The following is a 24253-nucleotide window of genomic DNA, read 5'->3' on the forward strand; positions in this document are numbered from 1 at the left end:
GGTAACTCTAAAACTAAAGATATACTAAACTGGATATTCAACACAAAAGACACTCACAGAAGTGATAAAGACAAATTGTGAAGCAAAATTTTGTCTATTGACAGCAGGCCATTACCAACAACGGACAGTTTATATAAGTCTTTATGTTGGTGCCTAGACTCTTCCTTAAAGAATACAGAATGGCTGCTCTGGGGAAGTAGGCGATAACTGGGGAGCAGGGACTATTGGTATTGTAGTTTTAAAATGTTGAATACAAACACGTTTACTCTTCTCATATACACAGTAAGTCTAAAGAATAAAACCAAACAAATACAACCTTTAAAATCCACTCATAAAATAAGATACTTTATTACTTGTGTCTTTTAAACAACACCTTTTTTGGGTAGCTGGAGGTGTATTTCTTGGTTACAATGCTAACTTCAACCATTTTGACACGGCGTGCACATACAATAACAGAATTCAGTTAGAAAGCCCTACACAGCCACTCATACCGCATTTTATTTATGCTTCTGAATGATATGCGAACAGCTTGACCCGCGACACAAGTCCTGGCTTGGTGTGACACACTTATACTGTTCAGCATCTTTTCTGCTATTTAAATGCTGAGTAATATCTATGTGACATTCACAGCAAATAGAATATCTTGCCTCTACATGGTTGCCATACTAGTTTGTTTTTCTCAAAAATAAATATTTTTCAGAATTTTAAAGTTCTCTTTCAAGTTCTTCAAAAAACAAACACAAACCTGTAGTTTTATTGATGGCGTAAGCACGTGGCTAAACAAGCACAGTTCCCAGTTTGAAGGCTTCTCCTCATAAATACAGAATGTGATTGGTCTGAAATTGACTGCTGAATAACAGTACACGAAATACAGCTGTTTCAGTTTAATACCATATTAAAGTTTGAGGAAACTTTCTTCCTTATTTCCTAGTGTGCCATACTTACTCGTGTCCTGCAGGGACTTCTTGCTGCGCACACTCGTGCCTGCAATAAACCCACGCTACAGCACCTTGTGTACCGTGCAAGACGTTCTGAAAGGGATATGGCATTATTTAGTAAGCCACCAGCATATGACTATATTTAAAATACAGGAAAAATTAGTATGTTAAAAAAAATAAATAAATAACTTGTGACACCAAGTGTTGGAAAGAAATATGTGACTGTCCTGGGAAATATGGGACACCTGGTAACCCAATAATACATAGAAAAAACACACATTAGACATGTTCATGAAATTGTCACCATAAGTGGCTAAGCGTCTCTTAAATCTTATATCTGAATCTCGTGTTGTGAGGGGAAATGATCCTGAATGATGGAAAAAAGTGAATATCCAGGTTGGCCGATGTTTTTAAAAATACTTTTTGCCTTTCTAAGGCAGTGTGTCAAGAATATTATGTATAATCTTCACCACCACTAGTTTATCCAGCTAGTGATGGTGTTACTGTACTGAAGGAGACATGTGGCCTTTTTCAGACATGTGAGGAAGCCTACTTGATAATAGTTAACATTTTGTGCCCACATCAGGCTATTATGGCACCACTGTGCCAGAAGAGAAATGTTTTCTTTGTAAGCCATTTCGCCATTATTAAAGATCAGGTCCAGGATGATGATGACATCAACAAATTTAATAATGGATTTGAAGCAGTATCCAGCCACCATGGCATTAGTGAACAGAGGGCTTAACAAACTTCAGTACCCTCTGGAGTGCCTGCCTTTGTTGATGATCTGCATTGAGGAAGTGGCACTGCCAATGCACACCTGCTGAGGTCTTCCATTTGAAAGTCTAGAAGCCTAGAGGTTTGATTGTACAACTGTTAAATGCTGATGTATAATTTATGCACATTTATGACAAAGCTGTTTTTTATTATCCAGTTGTGCCAGAGGAGAATGAATTATAAGGGATATGGCAACCCCTATGGATTGGCTGAGACAATAAACATTGGAAGTGGTTCAAACTATGTAAACTATTCCATATAAAGTGCCCGAGCACAAGTCATTTCAAAATGATGGTGGGATTCCCACCGGCCTGCATTCAATGAGACAGTCCTTTGAGCTATTGTACCACCCACATAGATGACATTTAGGACAAATATTAATTAAATTTGCTTTGCTAAAGTTTCCAGAAATTATAAATATGCCTCAGAATGTAAAATGTTTGCATTTCCAAATAACACTTTATAGTTTTCTCACTGCAATGCCGTGGTTAACTTTCAAAGGAATATGAACAATCAGAAATACACTAGAATTCTCAGAAGGAAAAATAGGAAGTATCTGATGATACTTCAGAAAAGTTGAACTATTTTTTTTTTTTTTTTTTTTTAAAGAGTTTAACATCTTTGATCCACACGTTATTTAACATAAAACACATGCCACTTTCTCTGCTTTAACCCAACCATTTATCTGGATCTATAAGGCAAAAAGAAAAGCCATCTGGAGGTTTCACAGAGTTGGTCTCAGGAGTCAGGTGTGTTTCAGAGAAACAGAAAAACAATGCAGTTCCTGGTTAATCCACCCCCTTATATTAACTAGCTTGTTTTCCAGTCACTAACTGTTGCTAGAAAGATACTAGGCAGAGAGGTCAGTGTCCCCAGTGTTCCGTAATCACCTGGATGCCTCCTCTTCATCTCCATTTCCTAGCTATCTTTATCCAAATGTTCTTGCTGTTTGTGCTTTAAATAAATACAGTGCTGTTATCACCAGTTAGCAGACTAAAAGTCAAATTCTAAATATTTGTTCTAATGATTAAAAGTGTTTGGTGTTCAAAAGGGATAACTATGGAAAAGAACTGCATAAACAATGAAACCAAAATTATATACAAAAATCACACATTTACATTTGCCATCACTAATGTTTTTTCATGATTGGGCTCTATGATATGGGAAAACATTTTCACTCAAATAGTGCAGGTAGTAGGAAGATGCTTCAGAGTCGTAGCCTCTTACAGATTGCAGGGGTGTCATGGTTTCTGTATTGCCAAATAAAAAATAAATAGACGCCAGACAGAAGTACTATCAGTTCATCTGGGTTTCAGCATAGCTAAAGCTTACCTGCTTTTTTAAACCCCAAATTCCCTGCTACAGAAAGAAGCTGTCAAAAAAGGATTAGGAAATGGGTCATAATCTTGAATGTGAAGTGATCCACTCACCCAAAATGGTCAAAGTAGTGTGAGACGTCCAAGAATAATCAGGAGAGCAAGCTGGCATTCACACATGCCGCTCCAGGGAGGGTACACATGAAGGAAGCTTGTGCTACCACTTAAGTGGCTGGCTTTCACCTACACCATGCTAAAATGCACTTAGTGTCAAAGTAAAAGAAATCTACTTGATAGTCCCAATATAATGTTAAAAAAGTTTTGCTAGATGGATGACTGTGAACTGCAGATGGAAGAAGCAAGTTCCACCAGGAATCTTGATAAAACTAGAGAAGTTATTTACAAAATATTCAAAAACACAACAAGGCAGTCCTAAGAAAACAAGTTTTAAAACACTATCCAGAAATCAGAAACACAGGACCACAAGCAAAAAACAGTAAATACAAAGCAATGGCAATAACAATAACAATAGCCTTTATAGGGCAAGGAGTAGTCCCTCAATGTTGATTGTCAAGTGGTCCCGCCTCTTGGGGAACCACTCCATCCATCCATCCATCCATTTTCCAACCCGCTGAATCCGAACACAGGGTCACGGGGGTCTGCTAGAGCCAATCCCAGCCAACACAGGGCACAAGGCAGGGAACCAATCCCGGGCAGGGCGCCAACCCACCGCAGGGGAATCACTCACCAAACAAAATGGACATGACAGAAAAAGTATTGAAATCACCCAAGATAGTATAATATTCTCAAATTTAGATAACTATGCCTGCTCACTAGAAACCAATATAATAAAGATATATATATATATATATATATATATATATATATATATATATATATATATATATATAAAATATAATCACATGAAAAAACAGGAAAAATATAAAGTACATTCCAATGAAAATGATCACCCGGGAGTCAAAATATTACACAAAATCAATGTGACCTGAAAGCTCACTATAAAACACATAAATATAAAAAATGTGAGCCAAAAAATGAAGTTAATCAGTCCACAGTAATAGAAATAAAATAATAAATTTTACAATCATGTAACATCAGAAATATAATTGAATTCCTAAGATTCAAAGGTATGTGTAGATGTGTGATTATCATTATATATGTTTTCTTTATTGTTGTTACATTGCCTTTGTAAATTGGATTACATATATAAATTATATTTCTCAGTTGTTTCACTTAATTTCATCGATTCTTCGAAACACAGCATATTCTTCTAGTGTCTGCTTGCCCTAGTGTTAAGAAAAAGTATTCACGCACAGAAATCAAGAAAACTAATAAAAATAATTATACAAAAAAAATAACATTATTATAACTTATAAATAACCAAAAGACACCACATGAGCAAAACGGACATAAAGGAATTTAAATGCAAGCCATGGTCACTATCCTGGCTTAAACATATCCAAATTTTCTAAAAGACAAAACCAGAAGATCAAGAGAACCAGGCACCAATACCAAAAACACTAGTCAAAAATTTGCAGTCAAAAAAGGCTCTAATTCTTAAACTGGCAACCAGAAGTGGCAAACACACTGATACTACTAACTACAATCTCAGATGTCAACTAATCTTTGTGGTGCCAGCTATCGAAGCATCACGTTCATATTATGTGATGCAACTTCTAGTTAAGGAGGGGATTGTAGGCAAGGCTTAGCAACAGCCACTTGAAATGGTGGCATCGGTGTGTAAACAAAAAATGCTGTTTAACTAAAACACATGAAATAATTACTAACATACAGTATGTCTAGAGACAACTATACAAGGAGATTTTTATGGGTCCATGATATTCCAAAATGACAGAAAATAACCTTAAAATAAAATTTATTCAGACCAAAATGTATTTGTGGGGCAGCACGGTGGCGCAGTGGGTAGCACTGCTGCCTCGCAGTTGGGAGACCTGGGGACCTGGGTTCGCTTCCCGGGTCCTCCCTGCGTGGAGTTTGCATGTTCTCCCCGTGTCTGCGTGGGTTTCCTCCGGGCGCTCCGGTTTCCTCCCACAGTCCAAAGACATGCAGGTTAGGTGGATTGGCGATTCTAAATTGGCCCTAGTGTGTGCTTGGTTTGTGTGTGTCCTGCGGTGGGTTGGCACCCTGCCTGGGATTGGTTCCTGCCTTGTGCCCTGTGTTGGTTGGGATTGGCTCCAGCAGACCCCCGTGACCCTGTGTTTGGATTCAGTGGGTTGGAAAATGGATGGATGGATGGATGGATGTATTTGTTTCATGAAAGAGCAATGGGGTTTATGTCCCTGAGATTTTTTAGAACTGCCCTGAACACAGCAGTATTTCACAGTTCAGGCAGAAAATGACCAACTAAAGGTTTTTAAATAATTCCAACCACAGGACTTAACTATGTTTTCAGTTGCAAAGGCTAACTCGGTGGATGGACAAGAAAGACAGATAGGAAGAGAGAAAGACCTGGAGACAGGGGTAGAGGGAAAAGAGTGGGGTCTTGGAGTACTTTGAAGCATTTAAATTAGACAAGTGAAGAACCACCTAACTGGACAGACAGGGTTACAGACTTGCATCACTAGGCTGCAGGATTCCCTTTACATTTTTTTAATGAATATTTCTTATATCCCCCACCCTTGTATTGTGATTATTTTCCAATTGTACTCCTTTTTTTAAGACTTGGAGTTTTTTTGGGATACTGAATCCAATTCTGATGTTAGCTTTCGATTTCACCTTTATTTTAATATGGTTAAAATTTATTTGCATATTTTTCTGACTCAGTTTTGTTAATGGGTGCTGTCATTTTGGGATATCTGGTGTTACAGCATCACTATGGTAACTGAATTGGAGGTCATGACATGTGACATCAGTAGAGTAGTGGCATAAAGGTTGTGCTGTTCATTTCCTGTTTATCCAGGTTTGAGGGATAATCCCGGTGACACATTGTGCTCTATTTTTCTACATTAATTTTCCTGGTATTTGATTCTTTGGGAATATTTGCCTAAGGTTTAGGGTTTTCATTTTGGTGAAAGATCATTTTGGTTTCCTCGTGTTCTGTCACCACAAGAACGAACAGACTGAGAGTAAAGGACCAGGAAATAAATGACAGATGAACACACACAGTAAGTGCTTAGATCGTGACATCTCTTTAATGAAATGCCAAGAATCGTATTCTGACAACTAACAGGATCCTAACCAAAATAAACTCACATAAAGTTTTGCCTTTTAAAATCTTTTAAATCCAGCAAGTTGGATAAAGGTGGAGTCAAAATGGCTGCTATTTAATGTCACAGAGATGATGAGTCAAATGCAACTTCTGGGGACAAGCCCCCCAACAACTGAAGGTATTACTTATGCCAAAAGATTCTCCACAGTAATATATATATTGATGAAGTTTTATTTTAGGCAAGAAAAATTTGTTTCTTAAAAAAGAAATTAATTTCAAACTGAATTCATACCTCCTATTTTAAGATATAACCGTGTTTCCTGACTTGCTTTTTGTCTTCTGGTCCTCGATTCATATTAGTTCTGCTAATTTTAGAAGAACATCTTTTATCAAATGATGCCATCTTCTTGGTTCATTTGGGCCCGAGTTTAGAACAAAAAAACATTGTTCATTCGGCAAAATGTATTAGTTGATATTCAGTTCTACACAATACAAGCTTATTCATGTTTTTAAAAGTTTATTTCATCAGAGTTTATTTTTTATTTCATTTGGGCATTCTTTTATTTATTAGCGTTCATGCAACATCAGTGGAACATCCACAATAAATATGATAGTGGCGCCACATGGCACTTTCTCTCGGTTGGATAAAAGTCAATTCAAAACTTTGGCATAGTTAGTTTCTTTCAAGGTGGCCAAACAATATGTTCCATTTTGGTTTGAACTCCTTTGGTTTCCTGACATCAGTTCTCGGTTTGCCCTTTTTTCTCTTTTGCTGGTTTTGATGATCTTTCTATTTTTGATCTTGGCCGGTTTGTCATTACATTTCTGCCTCATGTTAGTCTCCTGGTCTTAGCCTCTTCCTCACAATAATATGTGGAGATTCAGTCTCAACACATCCCTCATACAGTATTAATACTATTCAATTTAACCTCAATCCACATGAAGTTCAAGTAGATTTTATCATCACTCCCTCAAATTTCCTTCCAGCTTATCTGTCTCATGGGGTTCACAGTGGAAACTAGCCCTGGATGAGTGACAGAGTCACCCATCATCCTATAATTAACGTCTTGGATGCAAGATGAAATTTGAGAAAACCCATACGACACCATGGGAAAGGTAGTGACTATGCAGAGAATTGGAGTGTCAAGTTACCAGAACTGTGTGGCACAGCCAAAACCAAAAACTGCAGCAACATGCTGCCCTTATTGTACCTTGAGGTAAAAAGGCTTATTTTGATAAAGAAAAACTGAAAAAGTGGACCTGGAGATGAACAAAGCCAAGGGGTGGAGACAAAAGAGTATTCAAAAATTGATGAAGGGCTAATTATCAAAAATGGCTAAAAGTAACAACCACCAAAACCCAGTAAAAGAGACAAAAATGCAAGTCACAAACATTCAAAGCCAAAACTAGCAAGAAGAACACCTAATAAGGAAAGCACTAGTAACGTTTTCTTCTAAATATTCTAAAAGTAGGATGCAGACTATACCACGATGCCATTTTTATGAGCAGGAGACGAGGACGTGGTGCAATACAATATATGGCTGGCAAATGGGCCATACCGAAGTACAAAATACACAAAATAACTGCTCCAGTAAAAAGCAAAAGAATGACTCAATAGATAGATAGAAATAAAACTGAAGCTGTAAATATAAATACATGAAAACAGTATTCTGATGTTCAGAAATGAATATCAGGGTGATCATTACAACCCTAGGTCTAATGTCTGATCATTTGTTCATTTTTAGATCCATTTATGCAGTTCAAGTCAGTAGAAACCAGGACTCAGAACTATAATGTGTTGTAATGCACATTTATATTTACTTTTTATTCATTCTATATTTTCACTTAAAGACCTTATTTAAAAGTTAATTACAGTATTTAATATTATTTTCAGCACTATTTTGTTTTTCCACATTTTACATTGCTCATTAATAGAGTAATGCAACCCACAATGCACTGGGACAGTGTCGTGATGTCATCATAGGTGCAACTCTACAAAGATCATCTCTCGCAAGTCTAGTGTATCCGAGATTGCATTTATTGGCAAACGGAGCTTTCTTATGTCAATTTAAAGGATAAGTGTTTTGCTCTGTACTTTGACTTTGATGTTTGAGTTAGAAGTACTAGTTTTGACTTTAGCTTGGACTTTCATTCTGAAGTCAGTACAATATGTCATATTCAAAACAAAAGCAAGTATTTTTCTGGAGAAAAGCAAGGTGCTGTAAAAGTCAGCCTGTATTGTAAGGACCACATAAATCAGTACATGACACGACCATCGCAAATATATTTTGAGCAATACTAAGAATTGGACTTCTTATGAGTAAACACGCAAATTTATGGATTGAAGCCGTATCCCTAATGAAGAGCAAATTTTGAAATGTTTAGTACTTTACATTTTTTTAAAGTTCTCCATGAGAAAATATTGTTGAAGGGGCTTTCCCCTTGGCTTGTCTAGATGCTGTTTGTCATATATAATTAAAAGTGTTAAAAGGGTTGCACAATGCTTACTGCTATTACCGTGCAGCATTAGCAACTTGGTTTCAATTTCTTTCATGGTCATTGTATGTTGTCCGCTACTCCATCAGAGAGTTTTCTTTATATCTGCAACCACAACCCATATTCCACATCCCAAAGATGTTTAAGTTACATTCATTGGCACCTGTAAACAGTAACAATGTGTGCGTGAGTGCAATGTCCCTTTCTGTGCTGGCTCTGGTTTTGTACAGATGCTGTTGAATTGTATCTTGTCCTAAAGTATGTGAAAAAAAACATTAAAAATGTATGGAAATACTAAATGACATAAAGGAATATTTTCTTTTGACAATGTCAAAATGATTGACATCAGTTAGTGTGCATGAGTATAGCCTTGTGAAATTAAAATTTCTTGCATATTTACAGCCTGCTTCAAACACCAGAATCTTTAAAAATGATAACTTGTAGATTGAAAGAAAGTCTACTGAAATACAACCACTGAAGTTCAAAATCATTCAAAAGAGAGAAAAAAAAGTGGCATCTCTTCACAATGACTGAAAAAGTACTTTGGCACTGCAGGCAACATGTAAGTCAAGATGGCATTTGTTAAGAGTTCCCACAAGACAGGGAAGAAGATCTAAGCATGTATAGTTCAGAGTGTGCTCTAAACTTAAAAGCGGCCACACACTTTGATGCTGCAACTCCCTTTTGATTAAGTTTCACAAAAGCATGTTAACTGCCGGGATGGGCCTGGAGGGCATTTGCCAGTCTGTATCTTTTCTTTCTATGCTTCCCAACTCAGCTCCACTATAATAGGACTTTTTGCAAAGTTAAGTTTCCTCAGTCATTTCTTTTATTGATAGCCTTTCACTGCAAATGTTTAATGAGACATTCCATCAGTCTGCAAGAAAATCTGAACAGCTTTCAGAAACTTCAGAGAGTGAAAATATTTCAAAAGGGAAAAGACAAAAGAGGCATGGTAAATTTTGCTATTTTTCCTTAAGAACATCAGAACAACTTTGACGAAAAATGACCATTTGGTGCAGCATAGCTCATATAACTTCTACAAATTACTAAAGACAAGCTGCATTCGCTGTCAAAGAATGTAACAGAATAGATTTTAAAGTATTTGCTCTCTCTTGCCCTACATGTAACTTCAGTACCTTTCCTCGGTATCCTTGTATGTCTGAACCTCTTGTGATCGGTGGTCTCTCTCTTTAGCATGTTCTTGTAAAGCCTACTTCTCAGACTCTGTCATTTCATAACACTTTGCTCGCCTCCTGTCTATTTTTATACTTTGCCATCTTTGAAGACGACTCACAGTATTTTTCTTGCTCCATGCCTTTACTCCTCCTCAGGTGACTCACACTCACTCTTCCTCTTTCTATAGAATCACCAAACTGACAAATCAAATCATAGTCAAAACGACCAATCAGATTTCATGGAGTAGATGAGATTTGAAGGTCTCCAAAGAATGACTATTTACAACATTAGTCGTTATTCAATGTGTCTGTGGTTCTGTATGAAGAAAATTATCTTCAGTTTATCCTTAACTGAATTTTGACTGTGAAGTAACTGTGCTTTGAATGAGTTAGAATCCTTAGTCATTCACTGATGTTCTGTATACACTCTGAACAATTCAGGGTCACTATGACCATAGCCTAACTCAACAACAGTGAATGCAACGTAGTAATGATTCTTGTGTTTTGTTAGTGAACTGACATTTAAACTTTTTTAGCAGAAAATAGAAGATGCACAGAAAAAAAAACTAAAATAAAAAGTTAGAAAATGAAACAACACTGAAGCTCAATATGAGAGACAATTATGGTCGAGAGAACAATGGAGTCAAAACTGAAAGTACACAAGAGAAAAGAGCACAATTATTTTTTAGAGATTGGATACAGATTTGAACTTATAGCCTTACTTTTATCCTGTTGTGTCGATTATGCATGGGTCCCAACCTCAGAGGCCACAACCTTAGCAATACTGGAAGCAGACCTAACGATGGAAATAAACAATTGCAGCATATGAAGTGCCAAAGTCATACTAAATCATGACACCTTGAATAGGGCATCACTCTATCACAGGGCACATTTCTGCACACACCAAGGAAATTTTGTACTTCTAATTAGCCTAACACAAATATTTGTGATGCACCAGGAAAACAGAAGTACCAACAGGTAAAATCCTCACAGAAATGAAGAGAATATCCACAACATAAATATGCACACAGTAATTCAAACTAATCTTCCCTACCTTACCCTTAAAGCAGTAATACTGATCACAGTGGCACAATGTGGTCGGTGAATGAACCCATATAATCCAAATTTAAGGTCATGGGGCTGACCCTAGAGCACTAGGCAGAAGACAAGAGCCAGCCTTAGTCAGGACACCAGTCTACTGTAGAACACTTGAGCACACATCTCTGCTCATTCATATCAGGCAAATGTACCAATTAATCTAACACATGCCTTTTATATGAGAAGCAGAGTACCAAGAAAAAAGATCCTCCAACCATAGGGAGAGCATGCAAATCCACACAGATACTGCCCAGACCAAGACGCCTTTAACACTGTTCCAACTCACTTAATCTAATGTGAGGGTCAAAGCAGTAATCAGGACTAGACAGAATGCCAATATGTATTGAATCATTAATGAAAATAATATATAGTAATAAGTAAGAGTGCTATTAATTTTTCTTAAGAGTTATATTTAAAAAATGAATTTATAAAAGGTGATGAAACTGTAATTGAAAGAAAATGATGATTGTTCAGTTTACCCTTGGGAATTAAGTTCTTCATTTTCGCAGAAGAGATTTCTTATCAATTTACAATATATGGCCAAAAGTTTGTGGACACCAGACCATCAAGCCTATATAAACTTGTTGGACATCCCTTTCCAAAACCATAGGTATTAATATAGAGTAAGCCCCCACCTCTGCAGATATAATGGCCTCCCCTCTTCTTTCCACAATAGTTTGGAGTGTGGGGCACAAATTGCCACAGACATTCAGCCAAAAGAGTATTTGTTTGGTCCGGTAATGGTGTTAGACAAGAAGATCTGGCTCACAACTGGTGTTCATATTCATCCCAGTGGCACTCAGCAGGACTGGGATCAGGACTCTGTGGAGGCCACTTGAGTTTCAACACTCCAGACTCATCAAACCATGGCTTTATGGATCTTTATAGTCTTTGTGCACAGGGGCACTGTTATGCTGGCACCAAGATGGTTAGCCCAAACCTGGAAAAACAGCCCCAGACCATTATCCTTCTTCCACCAAACTTTAAAGAATGCACAGTGCAGTCTAGAAGGTACAATTCTCCTGGTATCCACCAAACCTAGATTTGTCCAACTGACTTCCAAATAGTAAAGCACAATTCATCTGAGATGTTTCCACTGCTCCAATGGTGGTATGCTTTACAACATTAATTTCTATGGCACATTTTCATACAAACAATGTACCTCAAAGTGCTTTAACAGATGTCAAAAAGAAAGATACAAGAAAAGATTAATCAAAGAAGATTAGGGAAAAATATAAATGAAGAACTAACAAAAAATAAATAAATCTATACGATCTTATAAGACATAGATATATAATTAGTAGAAGGGTAGTGTCCTTATAAACAACATCATAAAGTAAGTCTCTAAAGATGAGATACTGTATATGGCATTGCAAATAGTAATCTTAAGCTTGTTTGTAGCTGCTCAGCCATTAACACTTGTTTAATGAAGCTCTAGATGCACAGTTCTTGTGCTGATGTTGCTTTCAGAGGCAGTTTTTGAGCATTTTCTGAACTGTGCAATAGAAGACAGGCAATTTTTACATGGTATGCGCTTCAGTACCTGGCCGCCTCACTCTGTGAGTTTACATGATCTACCACTTTGTGGCAGAGCTGTTGCCGCTTCTTGATGCTTCCACTTAACAGTAATAGATAGCACTTACACATCTAGCAGAACACAAATTTCACTTACTGACTTGTAGCAAAGGTAGGATCTTAAGACATGACATGTTTAAAGTCACTGAGCTCTTCAGTATGATCCATTCTACTGCCAGTGTTTGTTAATGGAGACTTCATGGCAGTGTGCTTAATTTCATGCATCTGTTAACAATCAGTGTGGCTAAAATACGTGAATTCAATAATTTGTGAGGGTGTTCACATACTTTTCACCATCTATCTACAGTATCTGTCTATCTGGTGCTAATTCCCTATGGCCGTGAAATCTGGTTAAACTTGTTGTAGCCCATTTTTCTCAAAGAGCCATCACTGAGCTCAATGAGCTTTTACAAAGTGATACAAACAGGACACACCCAAGAGATATTCCAATGCTGAACTTATAATGGCCAGTATCAATCAAGAATGGCCAGTTGCATTTCTTAAGATCCAATGAGAATGAATGCCATTTCAGGGTTTAATTAACATTATTGGCCTCATTAGGTGATTATCACTGCAAAGTGTGCTCCATTATAATTGATGACTGCACCAAGCATAATATTTATGACAATGAAAAAAGATCAATCTGGAAAACTAATTGGGTCGTCTAATTAAAGGCCTTAAATGGAAGAGATGAAGTGACCCATAACGGAGCAGTAGTTGATTGGCATTTTTGTGTTGGCAGTAGACAAACCTTAACCTTTTACATCTGGATGATAACAATACAGAATGAATCAGTAATTTAAAATTCAACCACTAATCGGATCAAATGGATTTGAAAATGTTCCTTTTAGCTATGAACAGGTTGTCACAATGGATTGATTGTTAGAACTGCTAATTTACAGCTCCATAATTGTCTACCTTCAGTATCTACCTAAATAATTTGGCTCCTAATGAGCACAAAAAGAACACAATGCTGTGAAAGGAATCAAATAAAACAAAAAAAAATACATGCCACAATTTAAGCAGAGATTATACATGTTGATATTATGAACCTCATTTTTGAAATTGATTTATTAATTTTGGATTTTTGGTTTCTTTGATGTCAGGTGTCGTTATGATTATGAGAAGCTGCCTGTGCTGATGTAGCTCACACATCTCCAGGACATCAGAAATCCACCTACATGCTATACAGTAGGGATTGTGTACTTTTTGTCACAGGCCTTGTTGCATCCTCTCCAAATGTAGTGCTCATGGTTGTGACCATAAAGTTCCATTTTGGTGTCATCACTCCAAAGGACTTTGCTCCAGATGATTTGTGGCTTATCTAGATGCCTTTTGGCATATTGTAAGTGGGCTGTTTTGTGGCATTGGCACAGTAAAGGTTGTTTTCTTGCAACTCAACCATGTAGCACATTTCTGTTCAATTACCTCCTTGTTGTGCATCTTGAAACAGCAGCACCACTTGTTGGCAGAGAAGCCTGTATCTCAGCTGAATTAGCTTTTAGGTTTTTCTTGGCATCTTCACAGATGATCCTGGCAATTGTGTCTAAAATCTCAGTTAGTCTACCTGACTGTGGCCTGATAACAACAGAACTCATAATTTTACACTTTTTTTCAGCATTTGAACACTACTGACAGGCATTTTCAGATCTCCAGATATTTTTTTTATATACTTTTACTGATTTATACAAATCAGCAACATTTTCTTGTAGGTCCTTTGACAGTTCTTTTGCTTTTTCCATAGCTTGGTATCCAGCAAAGTCAGGGCAGCTCTGCGTGAATTTAAATTGACTATACACAGACAATGATTTCAATCAAAGAGGTTACAGGTGTGGACACCCTCCCTTAATTACCCTTCATTTGAACCTGTGTCTGTCAACTTGTGTGTATATTATCAGTCCCAACATTCAAAGGTATGTAAACTTTTGGATGATTTCATTTAGCATTATGATTTAAAAAGGGCACACACAATTATGTGATAATAAATTTCCTTGCCTGAGCACAATCCCTAAATAAAAGGAAAGCACTCTGCATGAATACTTATATTTTCCAAACAAAGGCTAATATTTCACAAATTCTGCTAGGGTATGTAAACATATGATCATGACTGTATGTCAGGCTCATTATTGTTAAACAGGAAATGTGCTTAAGGTTTGCATAGTTTTCATTAATGCATACTGTTTGGGGCACTTTCATTTCAAAAAACTTAAAAACAAATAGTGAAGGTCCAGGTTTAGAATTTTTACCTCGTTTTGTATAAATCTTTCTTGTGTTGAATATGGAGAAAAAAGATAATTTTATTGTTTGTTCTAAATAAACTAGTTTTATGTTGTTTCTTTATTATGGAACCTTGCCCGTTTTTTATATTTGAGGCTTACCCTAACTAGCAATGAAGTGTTTAATTGGTTGACTGGGGTTGTGGAGGTGGGCGAACAGATATTAAGGTTCCTAAAACACAGGAGGAGCGTATGATAGATAGGAAGTGTTCACAGGTAAAGGAGCTGGCTTAATATTTTTTCTTGGCTTTGTAAAATAGTTGGCTGTAATTAATAACTGGATCTAATCCCTTTTTCTAGTCTCACAGGGTCTGTTTCAGTGTACCTGAGATATTACCATAACAGTAGCAGATCAAGACCAGACTATGTAGTATGGTACTAAAAGGAGAAGATCCTCATATATAAGTGCTATCTAAGTGAACAGCAGAAAAAGATCAGTCCCATGTGCAACTAACCCTCAGCTAGTCTTGTTTGGGCTTTGTATTTCTCATCAGTTTGCCCAGCTAGCTGACTGATTGCCTGTTAATGTCAGTCCACTTGCAGTTAATGCCTTGCCCGCTCTCAATTAATGATGTGCAGCTACATATTCCTCTTAATTTAGGACAGAGCATAGAGAAAAAGTACACCCTCAAGTAAACTTGCTAAAAACAATTACAAACATTGAGTTTTGTTTGATCAAAATGAGAATAACTGTTGTTATTATAGATGTTATACATTTTGAGTGTTTGAAAAGGCCCTCGAATCTCTATATGGAAAATAATGGTGATGAGTGGTGGTACGCGATAGTAGAATCATATCAGAAGCATAATTGTCTTTCTAGATAGATAGATAGATAGACAGATAATTGAAGAGTCGCATAGTTTGTGGGAGGAACGATCTCCTCAGTAACTAATTTTTCAAAAAAATGAAAATTTTACAGAATAGTTGATGCTTATTATTCATTACATGGCCAAACTTTTCTTAATAACGGAATTCATCCAACACTAGCCAAAAAGACTAAAATACTTAGTCAGAGACAGGACAATATATGTGAAAAATGTTTTGTCACACAAACTCTATATAATACATATTGTGAAAGATATTAAATCTGGATGACATTTGCAAAGACACCTTCATGGCAACTCTGAAGGAATACAACATTGAAGAAACTTGTGACATCTTTCAATGTGCACTTCCCAAACTGGTGATTAATAGTTAAATGTATGTTGATCTACAGCAGGGGTTCTCAAACTCAGTCCTGGGGGCCCACTGTGGCTTCAGGTTTTTGTTCCAACCAGATTCATAATCAGTGACAACAACTGATAATAACACTGATCTCATTTAATTAGCTGGTGTTTTTTGTATTCTCTTATTCTATATTCAGAAAAGCACAGCAGCATGAGTTTTACATTTTTAAGAAACTTAGAAATATTTTTGTTTTTGCCATGGATTTAAATGCTTAACTCTCTTTTCATTATCTTTTGTTCTTTCTCTGTGCTGTTTGCTCCCTTCATTGTATCTTAATAATGACAATTAAAAACAAGCAGAGCAGACATCCAAACAACACTGAATTATGAAAGGCTCCAACTACTTTAATGTTAGACTCACTAATTAATAAAATAATGGATGAATTAAACAATTAGAACAATTAGAATTGTTAAAAAAAATACTCCCATATAAACTGCTTAGTACATTTTAATATACAGTGCATCCGGAAAGTATTCACAGCACATCACTTTTTCCACATTTTGTTACCTGAAGGACTCTCAGACCATGAGAAAGAAAATTCTCTGGTCTGATGAGACAAAGATTGAACTCTTTGGTGTGAATGACAGGCGTCACGTTTGGAGGAAACCAGGCACCCACCGCTCATCACCAGGCCAATACCATCCCTACAGTGAAGCATGGTGGTGTCAGCATGGGGATGTTTTTCAGCGGCCTGGATGAAAACCTGCTCCAGAGCGCTCTTGACCTCAGACTGGGGTGACGGTTCATCTTTCAGCAGGACAACGACCCTAAGTACACAGCCAAGATATCAAAGGAGTGGCTTCAGGACAACTCTGTGAATGTCCTTGAGTGGCCCAGTCAGAGCCCAGACTTGAATCCGATTGAACATCTCTGGAGAGATCTTAAAATGGATGTGCACTGACGCTTCCCATCCAACCTGATGGAGCTTGAGAGGTGCTGCAAAGAGGAATGGGCAAAACTGGCCAAGGATAGGTGTGCCAAGCTTGTGGCATCATATTCAAAAGACTTGAGGCTGTAATTGCTGCCAAAGGTACATCGACAAAGTATTGAGCAAAGGCTGGGAATACTTATGTACATCGGATTTCTCAGTTTTTTTATTTTTAATAAATTTGCAAAAACCTCAAGTAAACTTTTTTCATGTTGTCATTATGGGGTGTTGTGTGTAGAATTCTGAGGAAAAAAATTAATTTAATCCAATTTGGAATAAGGCTGTAACATAACAAAATGTGGAAAAAATGATGCGCTGTGAATACTTTCCGGATGCACTGTAGATCTTTTTTTACCAAACCTAGTTTTCTAATTTCTATATTGTTTCCAAAACAGGGAATCTGGGAAATAACAGTTCACTTAATTAGCCCAGGAGTCCAATTAAAAATAGAAGCTGGTTGGAACAAAAACCTGCAGCCACAGTAGATCCTCAGGACTGAATTTGAGAACCTCTGATCTACAGTATATTTTTAATTCAGTGTCACACTATACTACAGTCTAAATATAATTACACAATATTGTTTCCATGTTTGTTAATGGCCTATAAGTACACTTTCATGTCCATAGCTGTCTGCCTGATGCATGCAGAATTCATTTTGTAACATAACCCATCGTACTTAGTCTGTAAAACCCGTTTACAAGGTGGTCTAAGTTAGTACTCAGTTGTCTTGGTTCACTGCTAGTCCGCTGCTGAACACAACAGCACTAAGACCAGATCAGCATGGGATCATCCTTTTTCCTGATTTATTTAGTTTTTTATTATTACCATTGTTATTATTTATTTTTCCATCCTTTCATTGCTGATGCACATTTTATGAATAAACATCTCTTCTAAACTTGTTCACATCTTGTTGTGTGTCTCCATGTTGGTATCTGCTTTGGTCTCATTCTGTGTTTGAGTGCTGTTAGCCTTTTTGGCAGCAGTGTCTGAGGTGAAGGACCTGCCATGCAACATAGAAAAAAAGTTGAATTTCATCCTATGCCCTGTCCCACATTTAACTTTTCCAAATGTAGAAATAAGGAAACAGTTGTCCTGTACTTTACGTTGTAGCAGATAAGGCTTTTGTCCACCTCTTGAACCCTCAGGTACCACTCCAAACACGAGGTAAAAGCACATGACTTCTTTATTTTGTTGTCACCTGCACAAAGCACCCTACTCACCACACTACTCATATAATTAACACAATACTTCTCTCTCAATAATACTCCTCCTCGCCCAGACACTTCGCCACCCTACCTCCCAGCTCAGCTCAATCTCTGGGCTTTCCCCGGAGTCCTTTATACCCCCTGACCCGGAAGTGGTTCCTGTTCAAACCCCACAAGTCCTTATTCCTTCCGGGTCAGGGTAATCCGTCCTTTTCTTCACCCCGGGAGCACGTCGTTTCTTCCCGTCATGTGACCATGATGTACTCCCGGGTTATAGGGCACATACGAGCCTCCGAGTCCCCCTATAGCGACTCCTGGTGGCCCCCAAAGTATCTAGCAGGGCTGCGTATAAAAACTACATAGTCCACGAGGCCCTGCTGGAACTCGGGGCACGTTCACGCTGTTGGGAGAGCTCCTCCTGGTGGCCTGGGGGTGAGGGCCGGAATATGTAGCCGGCCATTCATCACAACGTGTAAAGCACCATTAGATAATTTTTGCCTTAGAAATAAAGTGTAAAGTTGTTCATAGTTAGGCTTTGGGATGTGTGGCTGTACCAACTATCCATGTTTTACTTTATCCATTCCTCCATGTATCACATTTGGATTAAGTTTAAGGAGTTGGGATGCAAGGTATGTTCCATCAGCATCAAGTGCATGGCAGAAACCAGCCCTAAATGGGCAGCAAATAAATATTTTGTTAGTTAAAATCTGAATGATCTTTTTGCCAGCAATAATATATATTATACAGCAGGTCTGAGCTCTGCAGAATCTGAAAACGAAGCAATGCTCATCCAAAAACTGTCCCTGAAATATCAGATTTAGCATTTAAACCCACAAAATTATAAGCTTTATCTGAACAGTGTAGTTTTTGAGACTCTTTAAGCCAAAGCATTAATTCAGTTGCCCTTATTCAGGTGACAGCACATCAGGCCAGCTCCTCTGAGTATCTTCCACAGAATGAGTCAGCTGTGATTCACACTTCTCAGCTTCCATAGAAGGGGGGTGGGCCGAGTAGGGGGCTTTGCTTTAAAGATTTTTTTTCTTTTTTCCATTTACTATAGTAATCATTCATCTAAGATTTTCTTAAAATTTTTTCCCTGTTGCATGCAGACACAATTATTATTAAACAATTTATAGTTTTTGATTTTATAGCTGCAGTGTTACTGGTCAAGATTAATTAATATTTAAGAAGAGATATGTTAGACGTGGTACAAAGCATTCCATAGTAAACTTAAGATGACTCAATCATTTTAACACATTTATTTTATACTCTTATATAAAAAATGCCACTAATTTTCCATCTCTTGAGAGGCAAAGAATTATTGTTACAATGCCTAGATTTGTATATGTGTCTTCAGATGTTATTTTCTACTTTTACATTTTGGCAATTCCAGTGGCTTGTTGTAATTATGGCAATGGATTTCTTAGCTTGTTTTCATTACCTTTTTTGTTCTACATATTAGAAACATGGGTATGACTACCATAAGACCATTTATCTTCTGGACTCTGGTGGTAGGACTGTGTTCTTAATACCTGTTCTGGGAAGCAGTTTACTAAAGGGGAGTACAGTAATCCCTCCTCCATCGCGGGGGTTGCGTTCCAGAGCCACCCGCGAAATAAGAAAATCCGCGAAGTAGAAACCATATGTTTATATGGTTATTTTTAGATTGTCATGCTTGGGTCACAGATTTGCGCAGAAACACAGGAGGTTGTAGAGAGACAGGAACGTTATTCAAACACTGCAAACAAACATTTGTCTCTTTTTCAAAAGTTTAAACTGTGCTCCATGACAAGACAGAGATGACAGTTCCGTCTCACAATTAAAAGAATGCAAACATATCTTCCTCTTCAAAGGAGTGCGCGTCAGGAACAGAGCATGTCAGAGAGATAGAGAAAAGCAAACAAATCAATAGGGCTGTTTGGCTTTTAAGTATGCGAAGCACCTGTTGAAGGCGGCAGCTCACACCCCCTCCGTCAGGAGCAGAGAGAGAGAGAGAGAGAGAGAGAGAGAGAGACAGAGTTTGTTTTTCAATCAAAAATCAATACGTGCCCTTCGAGCTTTTAAGTATGCGAAGCACCGTGCAGCATGTCGCTTCAGGAAGCAGCTGCACAGAAGGTAGCAACGTGAAGATAATCTTTCAGCATTTTTAGACGAGCGTCCGTATCGTCTAGGTGTGCAAACAGCCCCCCTGCTCAATCCCCCTACGTCAGGATCAGAGAAAGTCAGCGCAAGAGAGAGAGAAAAGTAAGTTGGGTAGCTTCTCAGCCATCTGCCAATAGCGTCCCTTGTATGAAATCAACTGGGCAAACCAACTGAGGAAGCATGTACCAGAAATTAAAAGACCCATTGTCCGCAGAAATCCGCGAACCAGCAAAAAATCTGCGATATATATTTAAATATGCTTACATATAAAATCCGCGATGGAGTGAAGCCGCGAAAGGCGAAGCGCGATATAGCGAGGGATTACTGTATTCCGCCACATCTTTCGGTCCGTTAACCGGTGATTACACTTCAAGATCCACTTTCATCACCTACCGTACAAACTTTTTCCAGGACTGTAAATATCATGGTACTAATGCTTTTAATGGTCCTGAAAGACTGCACATTCTAAATGTAAACCGAATGGGAGGCCATAATTGATGGACACTATATATTGGGGCATAACATGGTGTTTGATTATTTGACCTTTTTAACATTTACTGCAATATTTAGCATACAGAGTCTGGAGAAGAGCAACCAGGCTGATTCTAGGTCTAAGAGGTATGAGCTACGAGGAGAGATTGAAGAAGCTGAACCTGTTTTGGAGAGGAAGACTTTAGAGATTTTCAAATCCCAGCTTGATGTTTTTGTGGACAATTTAGATGAATAGGGTGGATGGGCTGAATGGCCCATTCTTGTTGAGCTGATTGCCCCATTCTTGTCACAATATTTGGAATGTTTTAATTATTTTACAAACTATCACGAATCCCTGGCACTCTAAATATGTTTACATCTCCTTGGTTTTGCAAAACTACTATTTTGTGTGAAAATGATCACGGATTTAAACTCAGGTAACAACACTAACCACCACACCACTATGTAAATGTACAGTCTAGCAGGTGTTATACAACATAATATGTTTGGATTTGGAGTATGATGAGGCACAAACCCCACACACCCTGAAAATCTGACTGCATGTTACAGCAGTTCCACTGATTTGCCCTTTTAAAAGTTTACTGCAATATTTAGCATGAAGAGTGAAAAATATGTAAAAAGATCACATTTCACAGGTAAAACAACAGGCTGATTACATGTTGGTAACTGTTGTTAATGCTTAGGTCCCTCAGATTTGGAGGGATGTGAAGACATGTGATGGGTAAACCATGTGCATTTCTGACATTTAAAGTCTAATTTGGGTTGAAAATGAAATGTTGACCAGCATTTTAAAATTCACAGCAGTGCTATTGTATAAACTGATAAATGATCTTGCATTTATTTTGGAATGCAACATGAAAGCCATGTGAAGCATGAAGTGGCTTTACACTTGACAGTACAATCAAACCAATGTTTATTTCATGCATTACAGCATAACTACAAGATGTTTAACCAAACTAATAGGCAAAACAATGAATGCAAAATACAGAAAATACCAATTATAAGAACAAAAAAGAAAACAACCTTTTATTCTGTGAATAAATGGGCAGAATGGTCAGAAGACCATTTATCTTCTGGACACTGGTGGTAGGACTGTGTTCTTAGTCCCTGTTCTGGGAAGCAATTTACTAAAGGGGAGTATTCCGCCACATCTTTTGGTCCATTAACTGGTGATTGTACTTCAAGATCCACCTTCATCACCTACTATAAAAACTTTTTCCAGGACTGTAAACATTACTGGCGGGTTTGTTTGTGGTATGAGTTTTGTACTTTTGTCCTCAACTTTCTTTGTCGTGTTTGTAATTAGTTATTGCAGTAAATAAGGAATACATATACTGTATTTGTTGCTGAATATAATGAATCTATTTGGACATTTTTTCTTGTGTGTTGTTATATTCAGGTGCCAGTTAGCCTGATTCTATCTGTCCCTGTACCGGCTTCCTTGATACATAAATCTGGTCGCAACCTCTGTGCTCTCCCAGGAATCAGGGTTTGCTACACAGTGTATAACACTTAACATACAGTGGTTACATAAAGTATTCAGGCCTTTTTACTTTCTGCATTTTTATTGTGTAGATGTCACTTAAATGGATGTTTTTGCCATTTTTACACATCAATTTACACTCAATGCCCAATAATAAAGTGAAAAAATACTTTCAGAAAGTTTTGCAAATTTATTAAAAAATCAAATTAAGATGTCCACTTTTGATTCCTGCCTTTTACCTGAAGCTGTCTCAATAGGCATACCACCTATGCTTCAGAACATCATCCATCTGAAACTAAGTATGTTCGAGCTCAGCCAGTACTTGGATGGGAGACCATTTAGGAAAAGCCTGGGTTTCTGCTGGAAGAGGTGATGGTGAGTCCAGCAGGGAGTGCTTACCCTGTAGTCTGTGCATGTATTCCATTGCCCTAGTGCAGTGCTGGTGACACTATGCTGTAAAAATGGCGTCATCCTTCAGATAAGACAGAAAACTAAGGTCCTGACATCTCTGTGGTCATTAAATATCTCTGGGCATCTCTTGAAAAGAGTAAGGTGTATCTCGATGTCCTGCTGAACTGACCATCATGGCCTCATCCATTCTGGCCCTCTAATCATCCCCTGTCCCTTAATGGATAACTATCTCTCTCACCACTTTATGACCTAATAACTAATGTCTGGTAAGCACACTGGTGCAATAATGGCTGCCACCATATCATCAAAGTGAGTGCTGCACATTGGTAGTGTTTGAAGTGGTTCCCATTATCTATCTAAAGTGCTTTGAGTAGCAAGAAAAGTGCTATATAAATGTAAATAATTATAATCATGATTATTAATTTAAAAATGTATGCAATGATAGATTAAATCGATAATCAATTTTTGTTATTTTAATCTTTGTGAAGTTTATTAAAATAATGTGCATTTCCCATAGCAAGGTGACTGTCTTTGGAATATTGTTCAAAGCAGTAAAGAAACACAGCAGCAATGTAAATAAAGTCACAGTAGAGTTCATGGTACGCATTCCTCATGTCTATACCACTTCTGAACTAAAACTGATTGGATATCGAAGCTATATAAGGAGAGGATGACTCACAGCTAAAAGCCCTGAACAGGACTAAGAATGAGTCAGAATCCCAGTCTGAGAAATAGGACAGGTTGTGCAAGTCACCTGTTTATATCTCCAGAGCATTTGTACGATGACATTGAGTATTTTAGATAATGCAACACTAATGCTTTCATAAGAAAGAGGACAATGGCTATTTGAAACTTTACTTTGTCTTCTTTAAATCCTTGCCCAGAACTAAGCTATAATAATGGGAAAACCACACACTAAAAGTAATGGTAAAATAACCAACCTGATTTCTCATTTTTTAAATTTGCTTATCAAGCCCTAATTTCTTAAGAGCTTTCAAGTGATGTTGACCTATAGAAAGATAATGTGCGTGATTGGCATATGCAGTAATGAATGTTGCCAAAATAAGCTTTGTACCCAAGGTCCTTTGAAGTGGATTAAATTTATGTAAATTAAAGTTCAAATACATTGTCGTGTGTACTGAATACAGGGAAGTTCTTACTTGCATGTCTACTCAACATGTAACATGTCACCATTCTCTGCTGAAACACAAGTATTACTAGTTACGTCTGGACCTTACCTGGAAAACTCCAGATGTTTTACAAAGAAAATTGACAGTCAAAAATTAACACAGATGCATACTGTATATAATGCAAAGTAAAGAAAATCCAAGCACATCTCACCAGTTTTGATGTCACTACATTGGTTACCCTAGCCATTCAGAATTGACTTTAAAATACTGCTTATGGTTTACAAAGCCTTAAATCATCTGCTCCATCCTATATTTCAGGATCCCTCTCACCTTACACTCTAAATCGTAACCTTAAATCGTCAAATGAGTGTCTGCTTATAATTTCAAGAGC

This window comes from Erpetoichthys calabaricus, chromosome 7 (assembly GCF_900747795.2).
Source record: "Erpetoichthys calabaricus chromosome 7, fErpCal1.3, whole genome shotgun sequence".
In the NCBI taxonomy this organism is placed as follows: Eukaryota; Metazoa; Chordata; class Cladistia; order Polypteriformes; family Polypteridae; genus Erpetoichthys; species Erpetoichthys calabaricus.